We start from the raw sequence: 23485 nt of genomic DNA, 5'->3' as shown, positions 1-23485 counted from the left end.
CCATCCTCTCCTCCCCATCCCACCCCATCCTCTCTCCCCACAACCCATCCTCTCCCCCCGACCCCATCCTCTCTCTCCATCACCCCATCCTCTCTCTCCATCACCCCATCCTCTCTCTCCATCACCCCACCCTTTCCCTTTCTCCCATGACTTTGTTTTATTAATGTCAGCCTGAAACTCCAATTTGTTTTCACCCAAATTACTTGTCAATAGGGCTGCTTAAGCGTGCCACATTTGGCCGCCAAGTACCAGGAATCAGCCAATCGGTCACATATGCACCTCCTGGAGTTCGTCCACTCACGACTCTGCCTACTCAAGGTGAGGAACGTAATTCAGCAGAAGTTTTATTCATTGCCTTAAGGATTTAAGTCATGGTGTGGTGACTCCTGCCCCTCTCTCTCTCTCTTCTTTTGTCTCTGCAGCTGTCAACTTCATGAAAGGTCCAAATGGAAGACAATACAACACCTTCATAAACCTCCTTTTACAAGCTCCTAGTTAGGTCTATATCACCTTCTAACAGACAGCAGCACTTACCTTTAAAAGTGCTCGTTTTATAAGAGGATGGGCAGTGGACTTATAACACACCCATCCTGGAGAGGGAATAGGTAGCTCACCATGTCTTTTTGGACATTCAACCACTCTGCAAAGTTGGAAATATCAGTATGGGCTACATATTGTTGCCATTTCCTACCTTGCTTTCAGTTGCCTCATGTGGCAAACACACCAGAGATACAAGTTGATACACATGGACACATGGTGCCCTTGTTGCCTCAGTAATCTGGGTTGATTTGCTGAGAGCTCTTGGAGGTCCTGAGGATGCTTCTGTTTTTACAGTCACTATTTATGGTGCCAATGCGTAATGTTTGTCTGCTTCTTCGCTGCTTCTTCCCCCCGAAATGCTGTGGAGATTTACACTCATCCTTCCACCGCCTTCCTCCTCGCTCTCTCTTTTCCCAGGAGCCCCCAGCGCTCCGTTTCCCTCCCCAGGGACACCGTGGACACCATGGCTAAATCACCACTAATGCGCCTTAACATGTGCCAGACACAGGCCGTTTTGTGGACTTGGAATGACACTATTTCACCCAGCAGGGCTTTGGGTTATGCATCCTCCTGACTGCCTGTGAGCCTCCTTAAAGCCTCTGGTTCTCATTGTCTCTTAATTGGTGTTAGATTCCCACCACCTTTGTTCCACTTAGAATTAGAAACAGACAAATAGAATGGGAGACAGCAGAGTAAATCTGGGTGGCTGTAGGTTTGTGGGAAGGTTTCCCAGTAGTATCAAACAGTGTTTGCTTCACATCCAATGTCTATCCACAGAATGTCACTGAGTTTACATTGCTGAAGAGAGAAGGGCTTAGTTGGTGAAATGGCAGCAACATGATTAAAAGGAAATGTTGAAGTGTCTGCATTGTCTGTTGGTGTGGTACTTTTTCTTCCACACTGTATTTGTCTTTCTCCCAAATCCCCCTCCTCTGACCCCCTCCTTCCATCCCTGCATCCCTCCCGCCCCCGCTCTCTCCATCCCTTCCTGTGGATAATGTTAATCCATAACATGTATTTTACAGCAACTCTGACACTCACACACCGACACCCATAAATCCACAGGCTTGTTCCTTTAGTAGCTTGGGGAGGCAAGTCGTTAGGGCACAGCGCAATGCCTCATCGCTCTGCTAAGTGACCAAAGTCATTTGAAAAAAGTAATCAAACTATTTCCCCATTTACTTTTTCTTAAAGCCCAACCCGGGTCACCGCTGAGAAAACCTCCCAATGGGTTGTATTTACCTCAAACTTACTTCTTAACTATTACTTTCTGAAAATGACTTTTAAAGCACTTTCAAGGTCTGCTGATGGCCAGTAGTTTGTCATTGTGGTTCTGTGGAGCTAGAAATATAAAGAATTTGCCACATCCACAGCCCCTAAATTGGTTCACAGTAAATGCGGATGTACATGAATGTATAGCATTTGCATCATATGGTGACAGATGTGCTAATTCACAACTAAACTAATCACTCTCATGCAAACTAGCCAGTCACGCTAAATGGCTTTTATTATGCCAGTGATTTGTTGGCTCAGGTGATTCAACCAGGTAGCATTGCGCTGTAATGATCAATGGTAATGTATCTGTGGACTCTAATGCGTTCTGTAATTATGGGATATTCGCACAGCATGTTATGGATGAGCACATTATTGCTCCTCTTACCAGTGTTAACCTCTTTCAATCTCAATCCTGTGTGCATTAACTCATGGTTAGACCAATGACCTCAGCACTTTGGTTATGGCTTTAGAGACAACTATAGCACTGTCAGAAGCCCACATATCCCTCTAACAATCTGTCCCGCTCCAAACAAATCACAAACAAATCGAACATGACATTGAATCAGGAGCAACTCTGATGTCAGCGTCTCTGTCTCTCTACAAGTTGCACAAATTAGAATACTGATTTAGCCACATAGTTAGCATAGACACAGTCAAGTAGACGCTCGGGTACTGAATGATCACCTGAGGCTCTGCTACTGATTAGTGGAGCAATCTGAACGCCGCTGCTCCACTTCTTCAGCGAGACCTCTCTGTGGACCGAGGCCCTCTGAAGGTCACTCCTGGTGAAGGTCGCCCTCCTCCTCACGCTGATCTGACGTCAGCCATTAGTGTCTCGTTCCACTCCCTCCGAGTCCAAAGCCTGACACAATTAAGATGAATTAGCGTGAAAACAACCTTTGACGTCTCTCAGAGAGCAGAGAGAGAGAGAGAGAGAGAAGGAGGGAGATTGAGTTTATTGGAAAGTTTAAAAGGGACAGAAAGCAATAAAAACACACCACATTGTGTGACTTACAGCCTGGAGGGTAAGCTTGTTAGAGTGTATTGCTACTTTATAGGGTGGAACATTGCCTGTGAGATCCTGACACAGGTCAGGTGGTAGCAGCAGGCAGGGAGTATGAGGAGTACTGGCCAGGGTGGGAGGACGGCCTGTTCCAGCTGAAATGCACAATGGACTGTATAGCAATATTGACCGCTGCATCCTAATTCTCCTTCAAAACAGCAAATGCGTTGTAGCGCTGTATAGTAGCTTCCTGTTCTGTGCCTTCCTTTCCATTGCCACAACACGTACCCATTGTATATCACCAATCATTCCCTCCTGTTGCTGACAGTCCACCAGCAGAGCGTACCTGAATATTTTAATAGATTTTCTAATGCGTCAAAAATATCCAGTTACATCAGCTGCTAATAACAGCCCACACTGTCTGTAATACCAGAGCCTATGTGGACTTACAGAGCCTGGATTCTGGTAACCATGGCACTCACCTCACCCTGTCTCCTGGAGTGTGGGCAGGGAGCCCGAGGTAGTACAGCAATGTTCATTTAAAACCAAGCAGGCGGCTTCACCACACACACACAGTGTTATTTTCTAATTCATTAAGTGTTAAGAAATTACCCTAATTCTCTTTTGGCTGTCAAGGTAGAAACAACAAAGTGATAATGTATTTGAGTGATGACAGGGATGTTGCATATTTTTTAAATAAACACTCAAAGGATGTCCTCCCAAGCTTCACTGTGCTATGTAAGAGTTATTGAATGTTTTTTAGTTTGGATTTCTGGTGCCTAATTACGCACATCATTTACTCACAATGTTCCACCTTTTCGGCATCCACAAATTAAGTGCCTGTTTGGTAGAAACAAGTGACTAGAAGCAACCTTCCATAACACAGTGTATGGTACTGATCTGAGGGGAACTGGGGGACTGAGTGGATAAGGGTCAGAAGGCAGCTCTGTGTTGGTCTGGTTGGGCAGCTCCAGGGACTTTGGCACTAATTGACTGAGGGAAGAGGATGGGTTTTGGCTACAGGAAGGATCTATTTGTTAACCCATCGACCCTCATAATTTCAGACAGGGAATTTCTCCATTCATTGTCTGCCAGTTGATTGTTGTTGTTCTGAGGTACAGTAACATACTGGGAGTCCCTGGAGGCTTTACAGTGGTTCTGTGCATCTCAAAATGGCTAGCGGCCTAAAATTAAGCTCACGGTAAAAACATTATTTTATTATTTGTAATTCATTAAAAATACACCAATCAGTTTCGAGTATAGTTGCTGCCATTATATTTAAATTGATGCCGAGTGCACCTGTATCAAATCTTGTACAAAAGATTGCCTCGTTGAAAAAACCCAACAACTATGGAAATGGATAACAAACATCAATTTAATGTGCCTCAGTGAAATTAAAATAGGAAATAACCTCTCAGGAAAATAAATGATTGACTGCATGGTCCTGTTTAAACGTGTTTCTCTCTACGGTGGGAATATGTTAATGCATTTTTGCATAGTAAATGCAAATGTTTAATTGTACAGAAATGACACTTAATGTATGAGTTTTCATCACTGTTAGCTTGATAAATAGTGTTTGAGATAGATTACTCCTTCTAGGCTAGAGAGGAGCATATTGGAAACAGCACCAAGATGAGTCCTAGAACTTGGCCTCAGTTCTGCTACAAATGGCACGTTCCTATCATGGCCACCAATTTATCACACTTTTGTTATTAAGCCATGGCCTGAGGTATAATTCAGGCTACTTCAACAAATCAATATTCAGGCTACTTCTCCTGTCCATATTTGATATACAGTGCATTCGGAAAGTATTCAGACCCCTTGACTTTTTCCACATTTTGTTACGTTACAGCCTTATTCTAAAATGGATTAAATTGTTTTTCCCCCCTCATTAATCTACAAACAATACCCCATAATGACAAAGAAAAAGCAGTTTATTTGAATTTTTTGCAAATATATTAACAATTAAAAACGGAAATATCACATTTACATAAGTATCCAGACCCTTTACTCAGTACTTTGTTGAAGCACCTTTGGCATCGATTACAGCCTCGAGTCTTCTTGGGTATGACGCTACAAGCTTGGCACACCTGTATTTGGGGAGTTTCTCCCATTCTTCTCTGCAGATCCTCTCAAGCTCTGTCAGGTTGGATGGGGAGCGTCGTTGCACAGCTATTTTTGGATCTCTCCAGAGATGTTCGATCGGGTTCAAGTCCGGGCTCTGGCTGGGCCACTCAAGGACATTTAGAGACTTGTCCCAAAGCCACTCCTGCGTTGTCTTGGCTGTGTGCTTAGGGTCGTTGTTCTGTTGGAAGGTGTTCCGTTCATCTTTCCCTCGATCCTGACTAGTCTCCCAGTCCCTGCCGCTGAAAAACATCCCCACAGCATGATGCTGCCACCACCATGCTTCACCTTTGGGATGGTGCCAGGCTTCTTCCAGACGTGACGCTTGACATTCAGGCCAAAGAGTACAATCTTGGTTTCATCAGACCAGATAATCTTGTTTCTCATGGTCTGAGAGTCTTTAGGTGCCTTTTGGCAAACTCCAAGCGGGCTGTCATGTGCCTTTTATTGAGGAGTGGCTTCCGTCTGGCCACTCTACCATAAAGGCCTAATTAGTGGAGTGTTGCAGAGATGGTTGTCCTTCTGGAAGATTCTTCCATCTCCACAGAGGAACTCTAGAGCTCTGTCAGAGTGACCATCAGGTTCTTGGTCACCTCCCTGATCAAGGCCCTTCTCCCCGATTGCTCAGTTTGGCCAGCTTGGCCAGCTTTAGGAAGAGTCTTGGTGGTTCCAAACTTCTTCCATCTAAGAATGATGGAGGCCACTGTGTTCTTGGGGACCTCCAAAGCTGCAAAATGTTTTGGTACCCTTCCCCAGTTCTGTGCCTTGACACAATCCTGTCCCAGAGCTCTATGGACAATTCCTTCGACCTCATGGCTTGGTTTTTGCTCTGACATGCACTGTCAACTGTGGGACCTTATATAGACAGGTGTGTGCCTTTCCAAATCATGTCCAATCAATTGAACTTACCCCAGGTGGACTCCAATCAAGTTGTAGAAACATCCCAAGGATGATCAATGGAAACAGGATGCACCTGAGCTCAATTTCGAGTCTCATAGCAAAGGGTCTGAATACTTATGTAAATAAGGTATTTCTGTTATTTATTTTTAATAAATTAGCAAACATTTCTACAAACCTGTTTTCACTTTGTCATTATTGGGTATTGTGTGTAGATTGATGAGGAAAACAATTAATTTAATCCATTTTATAATAAAGCTGTAATGTAACAAAATTTGGAAAAAGTCAAGGGGTCTGAATACTTTCCGAATGGTAGGAAGGATGATGAAACTGGCCTGACCCTGACATGACCCTGACATGCAGTCACCAGCACTAGCCTCCCAGACCCCACCCAGTAACACCTCCTCCCCAGCCCAGTAACACCTCTGTCTGAGTGTCCAGCCATCTCCTGGTAAATCATGAAGGATCCCAGAGCAGAGAGGCCTGCTGGAATTGGAATCTGAAGAAGTGTGTAAATCCGATCTATAGCGCTAAATGAGTCCACTGTGAATGGCAAACATGCTGCCACAGGTCTGTGGGGACGGCAGTAGCAGGCGTGTCAGGAGCACAAGTGACGGGAGTCTTAGGGTGAGAGACAGACTCATTTCCGACTGATAAAATAGCCATTGCCTCCCTTTCCCATTTCAGCTGTCCTGTTTATTGCATCACATAAAACGCTAGAAAAAGGTATTTCGGAAAGCGGGAGGAAAGTCTCATATTTTCGGCCGTCACATCATTTTCCTCCAGTAAGTCGGAGGTAGAGGTAATTTCTCCTTCACCTAATTCCCCCCTGCTCTCTCACCCTCAAAGTAGTTCTAGGAATTACATTGGATCAATATAATGTTATTTGTCTGTCCATGTTCCTCAAGGTGTGAAATGAAACCTATCAGTAAGCAGGTTTCGATCCAACCATTTCAGGCAGATGAATTACCTGATGCATAAAAAAAACTCACGACAGGCCTTATGGAAACAGCTAATTTGTTGGTAAAATGTCCCAATGTCGACAAAACTAAATACGCAAGACATGTTGGGATTTTTTTTTGTCTGTGAAATAGATTATGCAACAATTGCGGTGGAAACGCTTTTATGGGCAAATATTGCTATAAAAAGCACCATATCGCCACACGATAATGTTTCAATTGAGGGTAGGCTATCATTTGAATGATGCTGGTGACATGATGATTGCTGCTTGGCTGCCAATGATCAAATACAAATGATCTGGCTTTTATCCATATCTCATCATATAACCTACCCTGTCCAATTAATCAGCGAACTGTCTTTAGACCATGCACCAAAACCAGATTGGGCAAGTTTGCTATCTTATCTCAACAGTTTTTGTGGCAAAACCATCGGTATAGTTGAAAATGCCATGGAAACCCATTTAACTTAGATATTTTATTCAGTACACGGGAACCACAATAGTGTTTTTTATGTGCACCACATCATCACGCACAGCCTTTTATCCGCAACAAGTCAGTTTGATGGAAACACCCCTCTGGTGGTAAAATGCGCATATTGTTTTTATGCAGATTTTAGAATATTCACATGACAATCTGTCGCCAATTCGATGGAAACCTAGCTACTCCTACCTTTTACACAACAGGAAGACACGTTCCCCTTTGTCTGTCTCTGTTTGGACTTTCTGGCTTCACTTAAGCCAATAATATGATCCCAATATCCATGTATTATTTCCATGTTCTTTACGATAGAGGAGTTCCTTTGAAAACAGTTATAATAAATACAACAACAACACATTCATCAGACAATCAGTTTGTAATAGCTATAGTACACACAACGATGTATGTAATCCCAGTGGTATTTGCATGTAGATTAGGTGACACAGGATGTGTTTCTAAAGTGGTTGATTCCTTATACGACTTGAAGCTAATCTTGTCTTCTTTAATAGCAATGCATCCCTACACTTTACCATACATTTCTATCTCATGCGGTAAAATACAGCAATTACATGTTCCAATGTGCTCAAAACTCTCCTCAACCTGTGACTTAACTTCATTGTGTTTTATACATTTATGCTCCTCTCAGACAAACCACCTTTTCATAACTTTACACTCCCTACACACACACACACACACACACACACGCACACACACACACACACACGTTCCCACAAACACACACACACACACACACACAGTTCCCACAAACACACACACACACGTTCCCACAAACACACACACACACACGTTCCCACAAACACACACACACACGTTCCCACAAACACACACACACACACACACGTTCCCACAAACACACACACACACGTTCCCACAAACACACACACACACACACGTTCCCACAAACACACACACACACGTTCCCACAAACACACACACACACACGTTCCCACAAAAACACACACACACACACGTTCCCACAAACACACACACACACGTTCCCACAACACACACACACACACACACACACACACACACACACACACACACACACACACACACACACACACACACACACACACACACACACACACACACACACACACGTTCCCACAAACACACACACACACACACACATTCCCACAAACACACACACACACACACACGTTCCCACAAACACACACACACAGTTCCCACAAACACACACACACACACACGTTCCCACAAAAACACACACACACACACGTTCCCACAAACACACACACACACACACGTTCCCACAAACACACACACACACACACACACACACACACACACACACACACACACACACACGTTCCCACAAACACATACACACACACACATTCCCACAAACACACACACACACACACACGTTCCCACAAACACACACAAACAATTCCCATAATAGCCTCCTTAATCATATTCATGTTTTATTATTCTTCAAATAAGGAACTATTAAGGTTCCATCTGAATACCCAGCCTATAATGAATCGGTAGCACGGTGCATTGATAATGTAATTCAGGAGAGAAAATATCAATATTTCATTCATCACCGTAATTACACTGTGAGGAGCATTTAGTGCCCAAAAAATGGTGTAATTGATTGATGCAGTACACTGAGTTTTTATCTCCAGAAACGTAATGTAGCGCTCCATTTCCATTCTTAATTGAATCAACATAGAAACACATTGAAAGCATATAATGTTGACTCATTGGGATGTAAGCTTTAGGCACTGTACTTGTTTTGGGAGATTGTTAATACGTGCTCTTTAACATTTTCATTAGTGTACCTCTTGGGCCCGTGGATTTTCATTGGGTGGTGTTGGATGATGTCAAACCCAAAGTTCACGGGCGGTCCAGTAAGATCAGCTTTGATCAGTTGAATCAATGTGTTGTCCCAGGTAAAACACATAGAAGGAATTAACTTGTCAAACCTTGTTAGAGCTTCTTTCCACTGAGATAATTAGACAGCCAGGACTGAGTCGAGTTTGTTTGCAACGGTGCATGAAGATGCAATTGTGTGATGGCAGGATAAACAAGAGAACAATTTCCTGTCTGAGAGACTCTTAGTTACTCCCTCTTAGACTGAATACTTCAGCTGCTGTGAGTTATCAAGTTGATAAGTGCCTATAACAGTAACAGGAGAGAGAGAGAGAGAGAGAGAGAGAGAGAGAGAGAGAGAGAGAGAGAGAGAGAGAGAGAGAGAGAGAGAGAGAGAGAGAGAGAGAGAGAGAGAGAGAGACGACCTGTCACTCATTCCATCTCTAGCAGCTGTCCTAATTTAGCTGCCTTTGGGATGCCTGTGATGTGCTCGTGTTACTGGGACAGAGAATAAGTCAAATAATCAGGTCTCTGAGTCTGGACAGTCTGCCATATAGACCAGTCCACTCATCCCCTGACCCCCTTCGTTCCCTCTGACCAGCCCTGCTAGCCCCCCATCTCCTCTAGTCAGGCTTCCAGTCATGTGGCCCCAAGGAGCCCCAGTCAGAGAGGCCCCATCACAGGCGCTCATCAGGGACAAGATAGCGGTCTGTGTTCTCCTCATAATCAAAGCAACAGATGCCATTAGTCTGTGGTGGGTTGGCACAGTTTGGCCTACCCCTGGGTTATCAATTTTCAATGGCAGATGCTCACAGGGGTACAAACTTTCATGCCTCACAGCAGCTGTTCCCAAATACATATCAAGGATCATTCTTTTTCCATCTCCCCCTCTCTTCCAATCTCCTTTATCTCCCTGAACTATGTTATTTACTATGCCAGCAGTAATCCCAACGCATGTTTGCATCTGTATTGAAAAAGTTAGGTCATATGCTTTTGTTTCTTTATCTTGTGCAAACAAGTCCAGCTGCAAATCACCCCGTCCTTTTTCTCCCCTCATTCTCCTATCTCTTCAGTCCACTCTTTCCCTCTCTCAGGGATACGTGATGCGTCTGAGATCGATATCTTTCTCTGAGCTGCCAGCAGAGGACGGGTGGAGACAGATGGGATAACTTTGGCAGCCGCTCAAAAAAGTTCCCTCCAACATCAACACTGATTAATGGCAATTAAAACATCAGCAGGTGAATGGATTAATGTATGAACACACCAGTGGAGCAAAGTGGCAAAGCAAAGGCACTCATAAAACAAACTCAAGTCATTCCTGTATAGTCTGGGTTTGTTCAGCACAACTATGATGAATGTTACATCAACATCAGGATGCCTACCTGTCTGTACCGCCATGACTCTCCAGAACACTGGATTCATCAAGCCCTCCCCGTATAGCCTACAGCCCCGATCTGGCAACCACGATTGTGGGCTCCTCTCTGAACCTTACGCCTAGTCCACCTTCAATGACTCTAAATGTCTCGTTATTGTGACGAAAAGGCAATTATTTCCATTGTGCTTGTCACACACCCGAGGAGTTTTGACAGATGACGGTGTGTCCCCTGGCAGCCGTGTCCATCCATTCTAATTAAGTGGTTGTGTCGGTGTGGTACAGGCGCAGCGGGGAGCAGGCCGCAAGGAGAGGGCTGGGGGAGTGGTGGGTCAGGGACTGGGGAGGAGTGGTCAGGAGAACAGCGCCCCAAACAGGAGGCTTCAAACCTGGCATCCCAGCTGGTACACTGGCTGTTGTTAAACTGTGGTGAGACCTACTGTACACAAACCACCCAGAGTATAATTACTGAAGGTCTAGCTAGGATGGAACGTCTGCTCAACTTTTCTGGTAAAAGATCCGTTAACTTTGTTAAACATGATTGGAACACTTCACTCCAATATCCTTTGAGTGAAGTGTGAGAGAGGGACTATGACAAACAGACAAGGTCTTTGCATGCTCCCTGGCCTTTTCTGTTCCCTGCAGAAACACTGGTGTCAGGGCCAACCAAGGAGTGGGAAAATGTGTATTGTCCTTGACTCATTGACTTCAGGAGTCAAGACCTGTGGGAATTGAGACACACAACACAGGGCTAAAAGTGGCTGAGAGAAAGGAACACACAGCTCTCGTTACTGTCATAGAGCAGCACGTTTGTCACCTAGTTCCTTTCTCTCTTTCTCTTCTCTCGTTCTCTCACACTCTTTCAAATGAGTGATCTATTAAAGTGTCTGACTCACAAGATGGAGATTAAATGGCCTTTCTTCTGTTGCTGATAAAGAGTGCCTTACTACCAATCTCTCTCTCTCTCTGATATTATGTTTTTATGGTATAATGATGTCATGTCATAGTGTTGTGAGGACAGAGGAAGAGTTAAGAGATGTCATAACACTCTCTCTCTTTCTCTCTCTCTCTCTCTCAAGCTCTAACCTCTGTGAGTAGGAAATAGAGGAGGTAGTGCTGAAGGGTTTGCTCATTGAGCTGTCTGGACTGTTTTGCCTTATCTCTGTGTGAATTGCATTCAGAGGAAATTGGAATGGTGTCCCTGGTCTCGCCGGGCGTGTCTTCCCTCCTCGCCAGACTCAGTGTTGTAGCTAGTGGAGTCACACAGACCCATTACTGCTGTCTCTGTGGGAGCTGTGGACTAACTGTCAAAGCACTCTCACACCTGGGTCTTCTCTCTTGCTGCCACCTCACACTACACTAGTAGAGGTTTACTGCTGTTTGATGGTTACTGAAGTCTGAAGTCATTGACACAAAGTCATGTCTGCTGTGTTTTCTGGGGGTAAAATACATTAGATGAGGTACAGCAAACCCATTTGTAGCAGAACCCTGATCTGTTTCCTTGAGTCTATTTATATCATTGTGATAAGATGACATTGATGTACTCATTCATGACAATATGTTGTATCTCATTCTCTGGTGGTTATATTTCCACTATTCATCTCAGACTGAAATAGGCTGAGAGAAGATCAGATATAGAGGGGTGTTGCGTCACAACCAGGTAAAGAGTAGCTCTTAGCCCCATGGTCAAGGTCGAGGTGGCCCTGCTTCCAGAGATGTGGGAGCTCGTATAGGATCGTTTCCCAGTGATAGGGAGGACCGAACACATAAATGAATCTGGCTTCCCAGCTGATTTCCTCTGGGGAAACTTCCGTCCGCCGCTCCAGAAAGCAGCATCCAGGGCACTGTAATCCCACCATGTAATCTTTCCACCCCTCTCTCTCTCTCTCTCTCTCTCGTCTCTCTCTCTCTCTCTCTCTCTCTCTCTCTCTCTCTCTCTCTCTCACGCAAAACACTCTTTTCAACCCCCTCTCTCACCCTCCTCCTCCTCCCTCTCATCCCACGGTGTCTCCACACTCCTGCTTTTTATTAGCCCATTTTCAGTCTCCAATTGAACGGTTGAGGAGTACAGAGGAAAAATAATAATAATAATAAATAATGAGATTCCCTCCCTTCATCCCTCTCTCCTTCTCCTCTATCTGGGACTGGAGAGGAGATTCAGCCGCCTGGGCTCTGTCCTGCAGGGGAAACGCTGCTGCTTTTTAGAAACGTGCTCTCGGCGGGGGGGCTGAGACTCAAGCACTTCCTAATTAGACAGCCATTTGTTTCCGAGCACTACCCAGTAGGATTGTGAAGTGCTGCCTTCGCTCCTCGACGGGACCCTGCAGTGTAATTCACTACTTACAAAGAGCCAGGCCTACCGCTGGGGTCCTGTACCCCACACAGGACGGGGAGAGGAGCTGGAAGGGAGACAGAGGTCAAGTTTAGGCTGCTCGCTATCTGGTGTCAGTCAGAGTGATGTGGTGAGGCGCTAGCTAAAGCTGCTGCAGAGTCATTGACAGAGGTTGAGTTGGACTAGCCTCCATCCATGTCCTTCAACCTCTACTTATATGTATACTGCAGTGACAATTACATTAGGGGTGGCGAACAGCATGGCTGTTTGATGATGATGCTAGGGGGTCGAAGAGAGGAGGCTGCTTAAAAACACAGTGTTATGTACGTATAAAACCAAAAAACCTTCTTACTGCATAGGAAACCTTCCTACTTCATAGGAAACCTTCCTACTGCATAGGAATCGTGTTTGGCACTGAACACATTGTTTGAGAGAGAGAGAGAGTTAACTTTGTGGAGTGGAACCTCCACTGTGCTGTACGTATCACAGTAGATTAATGTGGTAATTTCTCCCGAGGTGTCACAGGCCACATTTGGCCTTGTGAGGAAAATCAATAACAAAAATGATCAGGAGTCAACCATCTGTAATGTGTGTGATGGTGAAATCTATAGGAGTGTATGAGGATGAGTCGATTCTAAGACTACAGGCTCATTGACTGCAGGGCAGAAAACAATACATGTATTAACCAGCGCTGATGGATCGTGCTGCCTACAGAGAGAAGGGGAACTTGGAATGTGTTCTCGATGACAGGGCTAACTGCATTTCCCTCTTTGCGGAAGGGATTTGAGATTTTATAACCAGTGTTGTGATGGAAAATATGGACATTTATGGATCAACAGTTGGTAATTGAAGATTGTTAATTCAGGGCTGCTGTTCATCATTTCACAATACATTTAGTTAAACTAGACTAGTCCACCACAATAGTGAAGAGTAAGGTTGTGATGAATCCATATTCATAGAGGAAATAAATCATTGAAAACGTGTGTCTCTATTCTTTATCAGACCAGATTGATTGGCATGTTGAGAAGTGGGACATTCATCCACTGGTAGGGATCATTCAGATGCCATTGGTTCCACCTTGATCTCTTTGACTTGGTATTACCAACACAAGCTCTGGCATGCATACATTCACAAGGCCGCAGGGCCAGATGGATTACCAGGACATGTACTCCGAGCATGTGCGGACCAACTGGCAAGTGTCTTCACTAACATTTTCAACATGTCCCTGACTGAGTCTGTAATACCAACATGTTTCAAGCAGACCACCATAGTCCCCGTGCCCAAGGACACTAAGATAACCTGCCTAAATGACTACCGACCCGTTGCACTGACGTCTGTAGCCATGAAGTGCTTTGAAAGGCTGGCCATGGCTCACATCAACACCATTATCCTAGAAACCCTAGACCCACTCCAATTTGCATACCGCCCCAACAGATCCACAGATGATGCAATCTCTATTGCTCTCCACACTGCCCTTTCCCACCTGGACAAGAGGAACACCTACGTGAGAATGCTATTCATTGACTACAGCTCAGCGTTCAACACCATAGTGCCCTCAAAGCTCATCACTAAGCTAAGGATCCTGGGACTAAACACCTCCCTCTGCAACTGGATCCTGGACTTCCTGACGGGCCGCCCCCAGGTGATAAGGGTAGGTAACAACACATCTGCCACGCTGATCCTCAACACGGGGGCCCCTCAGGGGTGCGTGCTCAGTCCCCTCCTGTACTCCCTGTTCACCCATGACTGCATGGCCAGGCACAACTCCAACACCATCATTAAGTTTGCCGACGACACAACAGTGGTAGGCCTGATCACTGACAACGATGAGACAGCCTATAAGGAGGAGGTCAGAGACCTGGCCGTGTGGTGCCAGGATAACAACCTCTCCCTCAACGTGACCAAGACAAAGGAGATGATTGTGGACTACAGGAAAAAAAAGAGGACTGAGCACGCCCCCATTCTCATCGACGGGGCTGTAGTGGAACAGGTTGAGAGCTTCAAGTTCCTTGGTGTCCACATCACCAACGAACTATCATGGTCCAAACACACCAAGACAGTCGTGAAGAGGGCACGACAAAGCCTATTCCCCCTCAGGAGACTGAAAAGATTTGGCATGGGTCCTCAGATCCTCAAAATGTTATACAGCTGCACCATCGAGAGCATCCTGACTGGTTGCATCACCGCCTGGTATGGCAACTACCGCAAGGCACTACAGAGGGTAGTGCGTACGGCCCAGTACATCACTGGGGCCAAGCTTCCTGCTGTCCAGGACCTCTATACCAGGCGGTGTCAGAGGAAGGCACTCAAAATGGTCAAAGACTCCAGCCACCCTAGTCATAGACTGTTCTCTCTGCTACCGCACAGCAAGCGGTACCAGAGCACCAAGTCTAGGTCCAAAAGGCTTCTCAACAGCTTCTACCCCCAAACCATAAGACTCCTGAACAGCTAATCATGGCTACCCGGACTACTTGCACTTCACCCCCACCCCATCTTTTTACGCTGATGCTACTCTGTTAATTATTTATGCATAGTCACTTTAACTCTCCCCACATGTACATATTACCTCAACTACCTCAACTAGCCGGTGCCCCCGCACTTTGACTCTGCGCCGGTACCCCCTGTATATAGCCTCCCTACTGTTATTTTATTTATCTTCTGCTCTTTTTTTCTCAACACTTTTTTGTTGTTGTTTTATTTTACTTTTGGATTAAAAAATAAATGCATTGTTGGTTAAGGGCTGTAAGTATGCATTCCACAGTAATGTCTACACCTGTTGTATTTGGCGCATGTGGCAAATAAAATTGGATTTGATTTGATTTGATACAAACACTGAACACAGTCCACCATAATCAATTCTGCTTTCACAAATGATCACTGAAAAGGTGAATGAACAAGGGAAAGGGAATGTTCTCATTTTCTCCTAAACTTGACACAGGCACTCTCATTATGAGAAAGGCAATAGCTTTGGGTAATGATGGTCCCGTCCGCCCTCCATGTCTCTCTGCTATGCGTGTGAGTTGAAATGGAGGGGGAAGGTAGGAAGGGAGTGAGGGAGGGAGGGAGGGGAAGGAGGGTCCGAGTCCCATTAGGGCCCTCCCATTGCCCTTGTCTTGGGCACTGCCAAAGGCATGCTCGACAGGGGATTACAGTCAGTCCGCCCACGAGGCTACAGCACTAGCCAGCCTAGAGCACCAGCCAGCAGCCAGCAGTAGAGCCAGCAGCCAGCAGTAGAGCCAGCAGCCAGCAGTAGAGCCAGCAGCCAGCAGTAGAGCCAGCCAGCAGTAGAGCCAGCAACCTGCAGTAGAGCCAGCTAGCAGGCAGTAGAGCCAGCAGCCATCACTAGAGCCAGCAGCCATCAGTAGAGCCAGCAGCCAGCAGTAGAGCCAGCAGCCAGCAGTAGAGCCAGCAGACAGCAGTAGAGCCAGCAGACAGCAGTAGAGCCAGCAGCCAGCAGTAGAGCCAGCAGCCAGCAGTAGAGCCAGCAGCCAGCAGTAGAGCCAGCAGCCAGCAGTAGAGCCAGCCAGCAGTAGAGCCAGCCTGCAGTAGAACCAGCAGCCATCAGTAGAGCCAGCAGCCATCAGTAGAGCCAGCAGACAGCAGTAGAGCCAGCAGACAGCAGTAGAGCCAGCAGACAGCAGTAGAGCCAGCAGACAGCAGTAGAGCCAGCAGCCAGCAGTAGAGCCAGCAGCCAGCAGTAGAGCCAGCAGCCAGCAGTAGAGCCAGCAGCCATCAGTAGAGCCAGCAGCCAGCAGTAGAGCCAGCAGCCATCAGTAGAGCCAGCAGCCATCACTAGAGCCAGCAGCCAGCAGCCATCAGTAGAGCCAGCAGTCAGCAGTAGAGCCGTAGAGCCAGCAGCCAGCAGTAGAGCCAGCAGCCAGCAGTAGAGCCAGCCAGCAGTAGAGCCAGCCTACAGTAGAACCAGCAGCCATCAGTAGAGCCAGCAGCCATCAGTAGAGCCAGCAGACAGCAGTAGAGCCAGCAGACAGCAGTAGAGCCAGCAGCCAGCAGTAGAGCCAGCAGACAGCAGTATAGCCAACAGACAACAGTAGAGCCAGCAGACAGCAGTAGAGCCAGCAGCCAGCAGTAGAGCCAGCAGCCAGCAGTAGAGCCAGCAGCCAGCAGTAGAGCCAGGGAATTACGACCTTTTCTCTCTACCCGTATTCTGACCTTGAACTTAAGCATGAAAATAGCATGCTATTCACCTGCTATTGGTTTGGGGAGGAGATCAAAGAAATCAAGGTGTGGCGGAGGTGTGTCTACAGATATGACGTATTCTGACCTTTAATTCCCTCATAATTCCACCGCCTTTACGCGCAATGAAAGGATGAATAAGGTTGAGCAACCTGTCGGTTCCAAGTGGAACATCATCTACTTTCTTTTTTTGGATAGAAATAACACCATTCTGTAATTTACTAATTGATAAGAGCTATGGATAAGAGCTAGGTAAATGAGTAAACCGTTTGGATAAGGGGATTGTAAATATAAATGACAATTGTTTTAGATCTATTTTACCTTATGATCGCTTGTGACAAATGTGAAACCAGTCATATGGCAGCAAACTGAAGCATATCAACATATTTTCCACATTGAAGTTTATGAAATGCTGGCCTTATAACTTGCAGTTGCAGGCCACGGATGCAATTTGGAGACCCAAGCTACGGTATAGGCTACTGTAGTCATGCGCAAATGACAGTATAGCGCCAAACCTACTGAGTTGATTTATGATTTCTAGAATGTTTTAATTATACAGTGGGGAAAAAAAGTATTTAGTCAGCCACCAATTGTGCAAGTTCTCCCACTTAAAAAGACGAGAGAGGCCTGTAATTTTCATCATAGGTACACGTCAACTATGACAAACAAAATGAGGAAAAAAATTCCAGAAAATCACATTGTAGGATTTTTAATGAATTTATTTGCAAATTATGGTGGAAAATAAGTATTTGGTCAATAACAAAAGTTTCTCAATACTTTGGTATATACCCTTTGTTGGCAATGACACAGGTCAAACGTTTTCTGTAAGTCTTCACAAGGTTTTCACACACTGTTGCTGGTATTTTGGCCCATTCCTCCATGCAGATCTCCTCTAGAGCAGTGATGTTTTGGGGCTGTCGCTAGGCAACACAGACTTTCAACTCCCTCCAAAGATTTTCTATGGGGTTGAGATCTGGAGACTGGCTAGGCCACTCCAGGACCTTGAAATGCTTCTTACGAAGCCACTCCTTCGTTGCCCGGGCGGTGTGTTTGGGATCATTGTCATGCTGAAAGACCCAGCCACGTTTCATCTTCAATGCCCTTGCTGATGGAAGGAGGTTTTCACTCAAAATCTCATGATACATGGCCCCATTCATTCTTTCCTTTACACGGATCAGTCGTCCTGGTCCCTTTGCAGAAAAACAGCCCCAAAGCATGATGTTTCCACCCCCATGCTTCACAGTAGGTATGGTGTTCTTTGGATGCAACTCAGCATTCTTTGTCCTCCAAACACGACAAGTTGAGTTTTTACCAAAAAGTTCTATTTTGGTTTGATCTGACCATAAGACATTCTCCCAATCCTCTTCTGGATCATCCAAATGCACTCTAGCAAACTTCAGACGGGCCTGGACATGTACTGGCTTAAGCAGGGGGACACATCTGGCACTGCAGGATTTGAGTCCCTGGCGGCGTAGTGTGTTACTGATGGTAGGCTTTGTTACTTTGGTCCCAGCTCTCTGCAGGTCATTCACTAGGTCCCCCCATGTGGTTCTGGGATTTTTGCTCACCGTTCTTGTGATCATTTTGACCCCACGGGGTGAGATCTTGCGTGGAGCCCCAGATCGAGGGAGATTATCAGTGGTCTTGTATGTCTTCCATTTCCTAATAATTGCTCCCACAGTTGATTTCTTCAAACCAAGCTGCTTACCTATTGCAAATTCAGTCTTCCCAGCCTGGTGCAGGTCTACAATGTTGTTCCTGGTGTGCTTTGACAGCTCTTTGGTCTTGGCCATAGTGGAGGTTGGAGTGTGACTGTTTGAGGTTGTGGACAGGTGTCTTTTATACTGATAACAAGTTCAAACAGGTGCCATTAATACAGGTAACGAGTGGAGGACAGAGGAGCCTCTTAAAGAAGAAGTTACAGGTCTGTGAGAGCCAGAAATCTTGCTTGTTTGTAGGTGACCAAATACTTATTTTCCACCATAATTTGCAAATAAATTCATAAAAAATCCTACAATGTGATTTTCTGGGAAAAAAATTATCCATTTGTCTGTCATAGTTGACGTGTACCTATGATGAAAATTACAGGCCTCTCTCATCTTTTTAAGTGGGAGAACTTGCACAATTGGTGGCTGACTAAATACTTTTTTCCCCCACTGTATGCCCGGACTTTTCACTGTATTTTTTAAATATTAGCTACTATCCACAATCAGTTATACCCACATATATTTATATCTGTCACTGACTTTAGTGTTAGTGTCCTTAAATGTTGCATCATTCCATTACATCGTTAGTTTACCTTTCTTTCCTCTGTCAGGTTCACGTGGTTGTTCCTGAGGATCGTTAGCAATAGTGGATCATATTAGGCTAACGTATTACAAGTTGTGCAATAGTTTGGGACATCTAGCTATTTGAATCATTATGGAACTCAGACCACACGTAGCGGTTTAAAGATGGAGCCTGGTGCACGGTTCACAACTACTGGACCGTTGACTTCACAATTCCATGATTAGTGAGGATTAGAGTAGATTTATAGGACTACTGTTCAACACCTATTGTACACTTTTCTCACCAATATTTCAGGGATTGAATAATTGAATATAGGAACTTTCAGGATGAATCAAACCACTGTATGTTTTATTCACCAATATATTTAGTGCGTAAAGGCTCTCCAAAACTGTTTTTTTTATTCATGAATACCTCCCTAACCCTAAATAATATACAAGATCAGAGTATTTTTAAATCTACCAATTAGTGCTGAAAAGGAGACTAATATGTGTGTATTTACATGGCTTTCTTTCATTGATCCCTAATATTCTGAACCATTCTCTTCATATATTCTAGTGCAGAGCTCTCCAACCCTGTTCCTGGAGAGCTACCTTCCTGTAGGTTTTCACTCCAACCACAGTTATAGCTAACCTGATTCAGTTTATCAACCAGCTAATTATCAGGTGCTAGATTAGGGTTGGCCTGAAAACCTACAGAACGGTAGTTCTCTAGGAACAGGATTAGAGAGCCCTGTTCTAGTGAGTCTGTCGAGAAATTTCAAATTAAAGGGACACCAAATTTAAAGGGATGGCTTTAGATAAATGTACTGAAAACCCTATTGAATGAAAACTCCACGAGAAAATCTGTTGGCTAGCAAGTGGGAGGGTTTTCAGTACTGTTTTCATCTCATTCTAACCAGCATTGTAAACATTGAAATTAAATACATTGACTTAACCTGACTAACAGGATGTCGTCATCAGAACTATGTATACGTTGAAATTGCGTAGAAAATTCCACATAGAAATGTAAAAAATATTTTTCATCCTATATTCAATATATATTGGGTGGATGAAATTATGTTGAATTTTAGAATTGATTAGACATATTTTATTTGACCTTGTTTCAATGTTGGTAGTAAAATGGTATGTTTGAATCAACATCCTGCACAGTCCAATGATATCTGCCTGAACAGTGACTTCTACTGGTATAGGAGGGGTAATGCATTTCAGTGAGAACAAGTCTACCATCCAGATGCTTAACTCTATGTAACCTGCTTAGCAACCAAGCTGTGTTTGTTTCAGCTGCGCTATCATGTCAACACATTTAGACATTGATCAGCTTTCATACTCATTTGTGCAGACTATCTAAATAACATAGAATAGTTGAAAGTAACTCCTCTAACTTTTCTTACACAAGCTATATGTGAAAGTAAATTCGGAGTGAGGTTGGGTTAACGTAGGCTACATTGACATCTGATTTGCACAACAAAGGACATATCATTTCAACGTGTAGCTATCATTCATCGATGTTGGATTAGATCTTTGGAAGTTTAGTAGTTACCATTAGCCCTGTAAATTGGATGCCAAAATCATTATATTAATAATACACTTTTACCATAGGCGATGGTTGGCCCCAGGTAGTATCAGGATAATCTAATTACATCTTCCAATTACTGCTACAGCAGATAGGCTGCTACGGTGTGTGTTTCCCTCCACTATGGTGTCTGGGCTTTGATGAGAAATGAGGAAGAACATAAAGCAGTAACCAAGTGTTGCCAACTTTATTACTATGCCCTGTTGGCATAAGCAATGGCCCTGATTAGATTTAGAGCAGATTTAGAGGCCTTTTTGATGCCCAATTAATCATTAGCCCATTACACCCCAGGCTACGGTCCGAGGAGGATCCTGTCGTTTTAATACATTTGTTTACTGTATGATGGATTAGTATTTCATCAAATATTGGTGAAATGTTGCAATTTGATCGACCTTCAGATAATTTACTATTCAGTCTGAATAGTAAAGTATTTTATAGATGAAAAAGATTCCATTTGTTTCTCAATACTTGACTGCTACTTCACTGGATTATAGTCGTCTACACAGATGGACACAAATCTACTGTGCCCTTGCCATCAGAGTTATACAGAATTCTATGGCTCTTTTATTAAAATGCTCCACCACAAACATAGAGAAAGAAAGATTTATTCCATAGCGTCCTGTTGTATATGTTTGAGGGATAAGCACAGATTATGTTACAGTCCTTCTCACACAGTCACGTGGTTGGCTTGGCTTTTTAACCCTCCTGGATACAAAGTTTATGCGTGTGTATTTTTCATTTGCAATAATTTGACAGCCATTTTCAGCTGCTCATGTTAGCTGGACTCTCTCTCTGGCTCTCCCCCTCCCCTCCACTCATCCCCTCCTCTCTTCTCCCCGCCACCACAACTGATAGGATCCTAAGCCTTGTTCTCAAGGTGACTTAGCATCTGGGAAAATGTATGGAGTGTGAGGTACTGTAATTTATTCAAAGCACGGATGTGCCGAGAATGCCGTTACACAGCCCTTCTGTAGATGGCGCAGGTCTCAGCCTGGACTGTGGGAACATATTAGCCAGCAGTATGTGTGTGTGTGTTTTGTGTGTGTGTGGGTATGGGTGTGTGTGTGAGTGTGTGCGTGGGCGCGTGCGTGCATATGTGAGTGTGTGTTTGAGTGTGTTAGTGTACAGTATACATGTTTACAGCTCAGAGATAAGTAACATGACATGAGCATGGTGAGAGGGGGAAGGAAGCAGAGCAGAAGGTCAATACAATGAAATGCATTTTGAAATAGTCTGACTGACATTTGGATTAATGGATGAAACTGGTAGTTAATTGATGGCATTCCACTTCACTGGAGAATAAATAGCCATGGAGTCACAGGGTCAATAAGTCAACCTGACTTTGTCTTAGGAAATAATATGCAAATATCCTCCTCACCATTATCCCCATTATCACCATCATCATCATCATCATCATCATCATCATCATCATCATCATCACACCACCACCACCACCTCTTCTTCTTCTTCTTCTTCTTCTTCTTCTTCTTCTTCTTCTTCTTCTTCTTCTTCTTCTTCTTCTTCTTCTTCTTCTTCTTCTTCTTCTTCTTCTTCTTCTTCTCATTCTTCCCCTACTCATGTTGTGTCATTTCCTGTGTGTCCCTCTGGCTGTTGTCCTCAGTAAGTGGTTCCACTTACACCCCTGTGGGAGTAGAGGGACCCATCTGCAGGGCCTGGGTAATGAATGATCACAACCAGCCTCCATCAGGACCCTTAATCTGCTACAGCGGAGACTGCATGCCAACGCAGCACCAGCACCAGCACACCCTGATGGGCTCGCACTAACCCTGGGCCCAGAGGTCAGGGCATCTGCCCCTCACAAACCCAGAGTAATGCTGAAACCCTGGGGGACCAGCTCAACGTGCACAGCCTGGACTGGGGGCTTGATCATGAGAGGCCACCGGCCGGCTGGCCGGCCCAGAGACAGTCCCATGGTCTGATGGGGTTATGGGTCGACAGTACAAGAGAGGCTAATATGTGCTCACTAAAGTATGTGTTCAATACTTTCAACTTGGGCAAGAGATGAGACATGATGAGATGAGATGGACCACATTTTCATTTAAGACATGTCAGTTGAATAGTCTCATAAAGAGTACAATCTGTTTTGGTTAGTATCTGTCTCTTCAAGGGTAACTGTCCACTGTATAAAAAAAAATCTTCAGTGTCAATTTCAAAGTTGATGTGAATCATCAGGGTTTTTTACTACACACTTCACTAATCTACAGGTGACCTCTGTATGTTGTGCCACCCTGTGCCACCCATACCCAACAAGATCAGGCTAACCCTGGCAGCGCCTCAGATCTCATCACCCTGAAAGCCTTTTAATGCCCACTAAAGCCTGGTAATGCCCCATAATGCCTGATTCCCTTCTGGCCCTGGCTCTGCTATTCAACTGCCACTCAACACTGGCACCTCCTGTCACTGTTTGCCTCTGGGACTGTGAGCCAAGAATCAACCATTTCAGTATGTGTTGTGGGTGCAACAAGTATCAGTCTCTCACGTGGATGTATGCCGTATAGATTAAAGAAATGTCCATGTTATGCCCACGTCGGAAATGCATTAGCCAACAGAGCTAAGAGAGAATTTCAAAT

The 23485-nt window shown here is 44.7% G+C and overlaps 1 long non-coding RNA gene across 1 annotated transcript; it reads left to right on the top strand.

Annotated features, from left to right (window-relative positions):
• The first annotated feature begins 200 nt into the window (after positions 1-200).
• On the top strand, positions 201-1404 carry LOC123488882. The gene is made up of 2 exons (XR_006660320.1): positions 201-318; positions 423-1404. It is a non-coding gene; the product is annotated as an uncharacterized LOC123488882 (long non-coding RNA).
• The last annotated feature ends 22081 nt before the right edge of the window (positions 1405-23485 follow it).

This window comes from Coregonus clupeaformis, unplaced genomic scaffold (assembly GCF_020615455.1).
Source record: "Coregonus clupeaformis isolate EN_2021a unplaced genomic scaffold, ASM2061545v1 scaf2539, whole genome shotgun sequence".
Classification (NCBI taxonomy): Eukaryota; Metazoa; Chordata; class Actinopteri; order Salmoniformes; family Salmonidae; genus Coregonus; species Coregonus clupeaformis.
Note: the sequence above shows the minus strand (reverse complement) of the source record. Positions and strands in the feature narration are given on the sequence as shown.